General features: G+C 40.1%; 1 long non-coding RNA gene across 1 annotated transcript; it reads left to right on the plus strand.

Moving 5' to 3' along the window:
- Positions 1–2,156: 2,156 nt before the first annotated feature.
- On the plus strand, positions 2,157–4,953 carry LOC310635944. The gene is made up of 3 exons (XR_014491569.1): positions 2,157–2,182; positions 2,271–2,501; positions 4,673–4,953. It is a non-coding gene; the product is annotated as an uncharacterized lncRNA (long non-coding RNA).
- The last annotated feature ends 3,751 nt before the right edge of the window (positions 4,954–8,704 follow it).

The following is an 8,704-nucleotide window of genomic DNA, read 5'->3' on the forward strand; positions in this document are numbered from 1 at the left end:
GAGAGTAGTAGCTGATGCTATACGTATCTGAAAACATGTCTGCCATTACTCAATGCAACTTCCAGGAGATCTCAACAACTCTGTCAGGGCTTGGGAGAAAAAGCTGGAAAAGGATTTCCTTGTGGACATTACTTCCAATCTAATTCTCTGATTCTCTTCCTGCAGGTGAAAGAAGTTTCAGTGTAAGATACTGTGAGTGAACTATTCCCCTTTGTGCCTTTTTTCAATAAATTAATGAGGATAGAAGAAAATAGCTATCTCTGTGGACACGGGCAAGCACTGAGCTAAAATGGGGAGGATGGGAATTTTAGCTCCAGCCAGCAGACAAATCAGAGCAATCTTGCCTGTGCTGGGCAAGCCAGAAAAGGGTAAATTGTGAAGTCAAATAGGGGAGAAGACAGACATATGAATCCAAGTGAGAGCTGTATTGAAGGCTGTGAATCCCAGCAAAGCCGCAGGCCCAGATGGGGTGCTGGGGATAGTGGTCAGGAATTGTGCCGATCAATTAGCAGGGGTCCTGACAAGGATTTTTAACATTGTCCCAGTCCCCAAGAAAACTGCAGTTGAGTGCCTGAATGACTACAGACCTATTGCATTAACGTCTGTAGTCATGAAATGCTTCGAAAGATTGGTTCTCCAGCATCTTAGGCCATGCCTCCCACTGGACTTTAATAAACATCAATTTGCCTACAGGGGAAATAGGTTAACAGACGATGCCATAGCTACTGCTTTACACTCTGTAGCAAGTCATCTCGAGAAACCTGGAAGTTATGTCAGGATGCTTTTTGAATACTACAGCTCGGCTTTCAACACCATTTTGCTGAGCATTCTCATCGAGAAGCTGACTGACTTGAAATTCTCCCCCGCCATCTGCGATTGGATTCAAGACTTTCTTAGGGACCGGTTACAAACAGTGAGGGTCGGGTCTGCTTTGTCCACCCCCCTGAAGCTTTGCACCGGCACGCCACAGGGCTGTGTGCTTAGCCCCTACCTGTACTCTTTATACACATACGATTGTGTATCATCTGACCCATTCACTGCGATAATCAAGTTCGCAGATGATACAACTGTGGTGGGTCTTATTACAGGTGAGGATGAGACAGCATACAGGGCGGAGGTACAAAAAATATCCCTATGGTGTAGTAACAACAACTTGCACCTGAACATCAGCAAGACGAAAGAGATGGTGTTAGACTTCTGGAGAAAAAAGGAGGAACCTGCCCCACTTTACATCGGGGAGGACTGTGTGGAGAGAGTTTCCTCCTTTAAATTTCTGGGAGTCTACCTCTGTGAAGATCTGACCTGGAAAGTTAACACAACCCAGGTGGCTAGAAAGGCCCAACAGAGGCTTCACTTTCTTAGGATCTTGCGGAAGAACAGGGTAGAACAACAGCTAATGACCCTCTTTTACCGGTCTACTATAGAGAGCGTCCTCTCGTATGGTATTGTGGTTTGGTATGCTGGTCTGACAGCCGCGGACAGGAAAGTATTACAGAGGGTGGTGAGCACAGCACAAGACATTGTGGGCTGTTCCCTGACACCACTGGATGACATCGCCAGGGCTTGTTGCCTTGGAAGAGTGAGGAAGATTCTCAGGGACGACCCACACCCTGGACGGTATCTCTTTACTCTCCTACCATCCGACAGGAGATACAGGAGTATAGCCAGCCATACCAACAGGCTGAAAAATAGCTTTTATCCGTGGGCTGTTAGGCTTTTCAATGGGACATAATCTTATGCAGAATTGACTTGGGAGGCCGGTGTGTGGTGTAGTTGGTTCACATAGTGTGGTGGGATGGAGGGTTTGTTGTCACTGTGTGTTGGGGGGAGGGAGCACGGGGGGAGGCTCAGCTAATCCCAATGTACACATGTACTTTGACAATAAAGGTTTATTATTATTATTATTATTTCCAAGCCCAAAGGGGTGTTCAAAGAAAGGATAGAGGAAAGGGAAGCTGCTTCTGAGATGTTCCGCAAAACGACAGATTATTTTTGAAATATTTTTCAAAAAAATATGAGATCTTATGAGATCTCCCCCATCATAGGAAAAGCGTATCTGGGTTTCCTTTTCAGTAATTTTCCTTTTCTTTCTTCATATGTATTTGATTACATAAAGGGATACTCATCTTTTTTGGACTTCTACTTCTGATACTTGGCTTTATTGGTTTCCTGCATTACTTTGGTAAGTATGGCATCATTTCCTAGGAGGGGGGGAATTATTGATTGGAGGATGATATTTCCAGATAGCCTTTCCTTTTTTCTTTTTCCAGTCTCCCAGGGAAAACTTGAACAGCATGATCTGCTTTAGGAACAACCTCATCTAATATCCCTGCAATCTTTTCGATATTTTAGACTCTTCCCATTACCCGAAAGACGTTTGGTTTCAGAGACTTTCTCTTTTTCAGATTTAATTTTAGGATCCATACTGTTGCGCTATATATTCTTGGGTGTATTTCTCAGCTGCTGTGTATTGGAGATAGTTGGATTTTCCATGTGGATCAGTGAGTAAACTGTGTATACATGTGCTGGAATGTGGGGGTGGGGGAGAAGAAGGGAGCCTGCATTTTCTACAGTAATTAATTTCTTCCCAAGGAAAGGGGCTTATATAGTCTTTGACTTTGTGAATGTAGTCAGGCTTCTTACTCTCCTTTATTATTATGTATTCTATTGTAAGTATATATATTTATCGTTACTTCATTATTATGCCTGAAAGTCTGGCCTGAGATCCCAAAAGGTGATGCAGATGTTCCTCTGCAGAGATGCAACTAACAGGTGGTGAAACACACACACACACAAACACACACACACAAACACACACACACAAACACACACACACACACAAACACACAAATATATATATATATATAAATTAACATATAGGCTTAGAAATGTTTAATCTCTTCTTCCAAAGAGAAAAACAAATCACAATTTTACATATTTGCTTTTTGCACAATCACAAGCAGACTCAATTTCTTTTTTGGCAGAAAGGGTCCAACTTTTATCGAATTCTGTGATGTTTTAGTTCAGTAGCTTTACTTAAGATTTATAAAACATGGTTGCTGGTGGAATATGACAATTATTGGGACAGATCTCCATAGGAGTTTGCCACTTATATCTGAAAGTGTCATAAGTCAGTGTAATCAGAAAAAGCTTTTCATCTAAGTAACTTAATAAAGGGGTTTGTTTTTAAGTTATTTCTGATGAGTTGTCCTTGAATTTTGAATAATTTGGGTGACTGGTTTGAATATTTGTTTTTCTACTTTTTGTCTTAATTAATTCTAATTTTCTTTAATGATTAAATTTGTTGTGAAATTTAGCAGATGGGCTTTATCTGCCTGTTTATTTGAGTTATATGGCTGTGCATCTCACATAAAGTAAAAATGGCAGCTAAGACAAAAATATTAATTTGATAAGAAAATAAAGTGAATAAAAGCACACACCAGAAAGGAAAACAAAAAAATGGTCCTCAAGAATAAACCAATTAACCAATTAACCAAAAAAATCATACAACTCACAAACTTAATCCTCTCCCCATCAAAGCAGGCCTAAAGGGTTTTGGAGGTCAGCAAGCCCTTTAAATCAAAAGCCCCTGAGCCAATAGAGAAAAAGAAAAGTTTGTACGTACATTTTAAACCTTGCCTGAGGTAACTGTCATCTCCACAACTCAAAAGAAATTCTCTTGCAAAAGCCGTCTAAACTTTTCTCAGCAGAAGACGTGACAAACTTTTCTTTTTCTCTATTGGCTCAGGGGCTTTTGATTGAAAGGGCCAAATGCTCCTTACTGCACAAGTCACCAGGATTTAAGCTCGGCTCTTGATTGTATCTTATCTTATTGCTACAGATTTTATTTTTTAAATAATCTTGTAGTCCACTCTCAGTATTCCTGTTATTCATTGGGGCCTCTCTCTATTATACATATTGTTCAGGATGTGCTTTGTATGGCCCCAGCATAAAGACAATTTCAATTCAGTTTTGAGTTGCATTGGAGGGGCTACAGGTAGTGGGAAAGGAGTCCTTGGGCATGTGTTTATGTGGCCAATGTAGTAAAGCTTTGCCCAGTTTTCTCAAACTTGATAACTTAATGGCATGGGCCCGGATTATCTGAGGGAGCACCTGCTGCCAGCATCAATTTCCCATCGCCCTGTGCGCTCCCACAGGGAGGGCCTGCTCAGGGTACCGCCGGTCAAGGATTGACAATGGGCGATCCCCAGGGGGAGGGCGTTCTCTGTGGGCGCGCCTGCCCTATGGAATCAACTGCCAATGGAACTCCGGACTGCCCCTGACCTTCATTCATTTCGCCGGGACCTAAAAACCTGGCTCTTTGAGCTATCTGGTCTGGACTGAGGGGTTTAATGTTTTTAAATTGTGATTTTAATTTTTTGCGGCTAGACTTAATTTAATTTAATTTTTATTTTATATTGTATTGTTTTTAAATTTTGCCTTGTAAACCACCCTGAGTCCTTTGGGTAGGGCAGTATATAAACTGAATTAATAAATAAATAATAAATAATAATAAACTTTAAGATATGTGGATTTCATCTCCCAGAATTCCCCACACTTCTTAGAGTTGCCAAGGTTGATTATCTGGCTTAGTAAGGGTGTGATTCAGCATCTCAGAGCAAATGTCACATCGCTTTATCATTACTGATCACCTGTCTTTTGTCTCCATCAGAGAGTCACCAACTGTCTAGCACTTCAGGTGGAAGTAACCCCGAGGAAATCCCACTGCAACAGATAGGAGTCCTCAACAATACTGCTGGTGAAGAAAACCAGAGGGAGAATCTCTGAAGTTGGTTGACCTCCAAAACTCCTGTTTACATCAGCATTTTTCTAAATTGTTTTTTTAACAAGTTGGATTATTTATATTTTAAAACTTTATGCTGCTGAATTTATCAAACTCATAGCAACTCACATTGTATAGATTTTTCAAACCGATGCACCACGTTTTTTGTATGCCACCTGTTCTGTGTTTTATATTAAAAAAAATAATATTTATAGCACATTTAGTATTTCTTTATAATACATGTATTTAGGAACTTTAATGACAGCTGCTAGTCTCACCTGTGCTCACTAATGAGAACTATTTCAAGGGTTTCAAGATCTATTTATAATTATAATAGACTGTATATGTTTACAGTTTTACATGCTTAATAAAACAATCCAAATATTGTTGGATAAGTTATGTCTAACCTTCTATTATAATTCTAATTGCCCCTCCTGTGACTAACTCCCTTTCTGTCTAACACCCCCTATGCTGTCCTACTCCCCTACACACATAACTGTGGTTTAGTGGATTTATTGATATTTCCCCGTAACTCCCTTCACCCAGAACTGTCCCAATTAAGTCCACCCACAAGCAGACCAAAGCTAGTGCACAGAGCAATAGCCAATGAGCCCACAATGTACTTATAAGTTTCCCAATCAAAATAAATCCACCAGACAAAATTAAATCCACAATATAAGAGGGTTCACAAGGCACAATCCAAGTCAAGGCACAGTGTCAATTCAAAGCAAGACAAGAATCAAACAACCAGAAAACACACAGCTAGAAAATGAACATTGTTCCCAGCTGTGCTAAATAGCCAGCTTCTGGTGCAGCCCATCAAGAAGGGCGAGGCTTTCTCCTCCTGAGTGATTTGGCTGATCTTCTCTGCTCCTGCCTTTTCTCTGCCCTGTGTTCTTGGATCAGGTGCAGAAGGAAGTTCTTCTTCCTCTTCACTGACTTGCTGCAGCTGCATGCCTTCTCCACCTGAAGCCTCAGGGCTGTCCTGTACAGCTGTGCTTGAGCCAAATCTCTCTGGAGGTCTGCTTGGAGCCATTAAGCAACTCCCCTCCAGATGTTCCTGGAACTGGTTCATCTTCCTCCAAGCCAACATCTGAAGAGGTATCTGGGAAAGCATGCAGGGAGATATCACAACCCCCCTGCCACTCTGTTAATGCCTAGTACCCCTCTGACTAATTCAACCTCCACTCATGTGCTAGTATGGCCCACTTTGAAAACCATTGGTTTACATCCTCTAACTCACATCTCCTATGATTCAGGGGAGATGAGAAATTATTCTTGGCTGGATTCCCACCAACCCTTTTTTAAAGAACTCCACTTTTTCCTTTGGAATGTCCATCATAGAAACTAGAGATGTTGAGAGGAAGACGACATTAACAAAGGAACAAATATTTAAAAGGAGAGATGTAAGTAGGAATCAACATAACTGCAATATTTCTTTTCTAAGTTAGTGGAGATCAACCTGTTGTGGGAGATAGATTAACCTTTTTAAAAAAGATTTTTAAAAATGCAGACGCTTGTCAGTTTTACAGTAATTTTTCTATAGAGCATTTTTGCATGAGGAAAAATACTAAAAGTACCCTGGGAAAACTGAGGGAGAAAATAATCACATTTCCCTTAAAAACAGGTATCTCAGTATTATCTCCTGAATAGTTGCTTAAAGAAAACAGGAAAAGAATTGGTGGAGCAGTGGGCTAATGCCTCCTTAAGTAACACCAGCTGCCTGCAATTAGTGCAGGTTCGAGTCCCACCAGGCTCAAGGTTGACTCAGCCTTCCATCCTTCCGAGGTAGGTAAAATGAGGACCCAGATTGTTGGGGGCAATAAGCTGTAATAATGCCGCTTGGGGGGGGGCGAAAGCCCTAATAAGCAGGCATATACATATACATTGGTTTGTGCTTAAAATTGTAAGCCGCCCTGAGTCTTCGAAGAAGGGCGGGATATAAGTGGGATTAAAATAAAATAAAATAAATAAAAATAAAATATATTAGAATAGAGCTCGAAGGGACCTTGCAGGTCTTCTAGTTCAGTCTCCTGTGCAAGCAGAAGACCCTGTATCATTTCAGACAAGTGGTTATCCGGTGTCTTCTTAAAAACCTCAAGTGATGAAGCACCCACATCTGAATGCAAGCTGTTCCACTGGTTAATTGTCCTCACTGTTAGGAAGTTTCTCCTTAATTCCAGGTTGCTTCTCTCCTTGATTAGTTTCCATCCATTGTTTCTCGTCTTGCCTTTTGGTGCTTTGGAAAATAAATTGATCCCCTGCACCTTGTGGCAGCCTCACAAATACTGGAATACTGCTATCATGTCCCCCCTAGTCCTTCTTTTCTCTAAACTGGCCATTCCCAAATCCTGCAACTACTCTTCATACTGTATGTTTTAGTCTCCAGGCCTTTAATCATCTTCCTTTCTCTCTAACTCATGTTTCTAGCCTTTGATAGAAAGTATCCCATGTTCTAAAATACACTGAGTCTTCTTTCTCTTTTATCTTTAAAGTCAATCTGCCCATTTCTGCTCACTCTAAATTTTTCTTAATACTTCATTTGGTAAATTTTCATTTTTCAAATGTTGGGCAAATACAATTCTTGCTGCAGTTAGTACGTGTACAATTAAATATATACAATCTTTCTCATAATTTGCTCCTATTATTTCTAACAAAAGTAATTCTGGCTTAAAATCTATTTGGTTTTTTAGTCATTTTCTCCAACCATAAATGTACTTTTACCCAAAATCTTTTTCTTTAGGGCATGTCCACCACATATGATAGTAAGTACCTGGTCTTTGTTTGCATTTCCAACACTTGTTTGAAATATTTTTAAACATTTTTGCTAATCTCACTGGTGTCATATGCCATCTGTAAAACATTTTATGTAAGTTTTTTTATATGCCACTGCTTTAGTTAATTTAATATTTCTTTCCCATAACTTTTGCCAGTGTTCTAATTCTATATTATATCCAAAGTTGCTTGCTCATATTATCGTTACTTTTACTTGTTCTTCCTCCATCTTTAAGTTTAACAGAAATTTATAGAGTTTCTTAATCAACTTTTCATCTGTTTTTAACAGTATCTGATCAAATTCTGTCTGTTCTTTATAGAATCCCATTGTTTTAGCATCTTTTTCATATTGTTTGAATTTGCAGATATGGGCACCATGATAGATGAATACCTTGTTCTTGTAAATCTTATCTTTCAATTTTCCTTCATTGTCCAAAATAACTTTATAAGTCACAACTTGGTCGTAATTAATGAAATTTGGGTAAGCGGAAGCTTCCATTGTTGAAAGCCATCCAGGTATCTTAATATAATTTTTTGCTTTTATTTTTTCCCATTCAGAAAGAAGTGCATTTCTTATAAAGTGGTTTTGAAAGTATTGTGGGAAGTCAACTCCCCAGAGAAGGAAATATTAAAAGGGTAGAAAAAGAGAATGAGGTGGCTGGATGGAGTCACTGAAGCAGTAGGCGTGAGCCTAAATGGACTCCAGAAGATGGTAGAGGACAGGAAGGCCTGGAGGAACATTGTCCCATCGGGTCGCGATGGGCCGGACACGACTTCGCAAGTAACAACAACAACAGAAAAATATATTTCCTCAAAGGATCTTAAAGAGGCAGGAAAACATGCCCAGTTTTTCTTGATTAGGCCCAGGTCTCCCTCCCCCAAGCAGAAACCAGTTCTGTACATATGCAGATGCTTAGGACTGCCCCCCCCCCCCCCGACCTTCATTCATTTTGCCAGGACCTGAAGACCTGGGACCTGAAGACCTGGCTCTTCGAGCTCTCTGGCCCAGGCTGAGAATTTTAATTTTAATTGGGGTTTTTATTTTTTTTCAGGGATTGATTTAATCTTTTTAAATTGTTTTTAACTTTTGTATTCTTTGTTTTAAATACCCTGTAAACCGCCCTGAGTCCTTCGGGAAAGGGCGGT

This window comes from Vipera ursinii (genome assembly GCF_947247035.1).
Source record: "Vipera ursinii genome assembly, chromosome: 2".
Lineage (NCBI taxonomy): Eukaryota > Metazoa > Chordata > Lepidosauria > Squamata > Viperidae > Vipera > Vipera ursinii.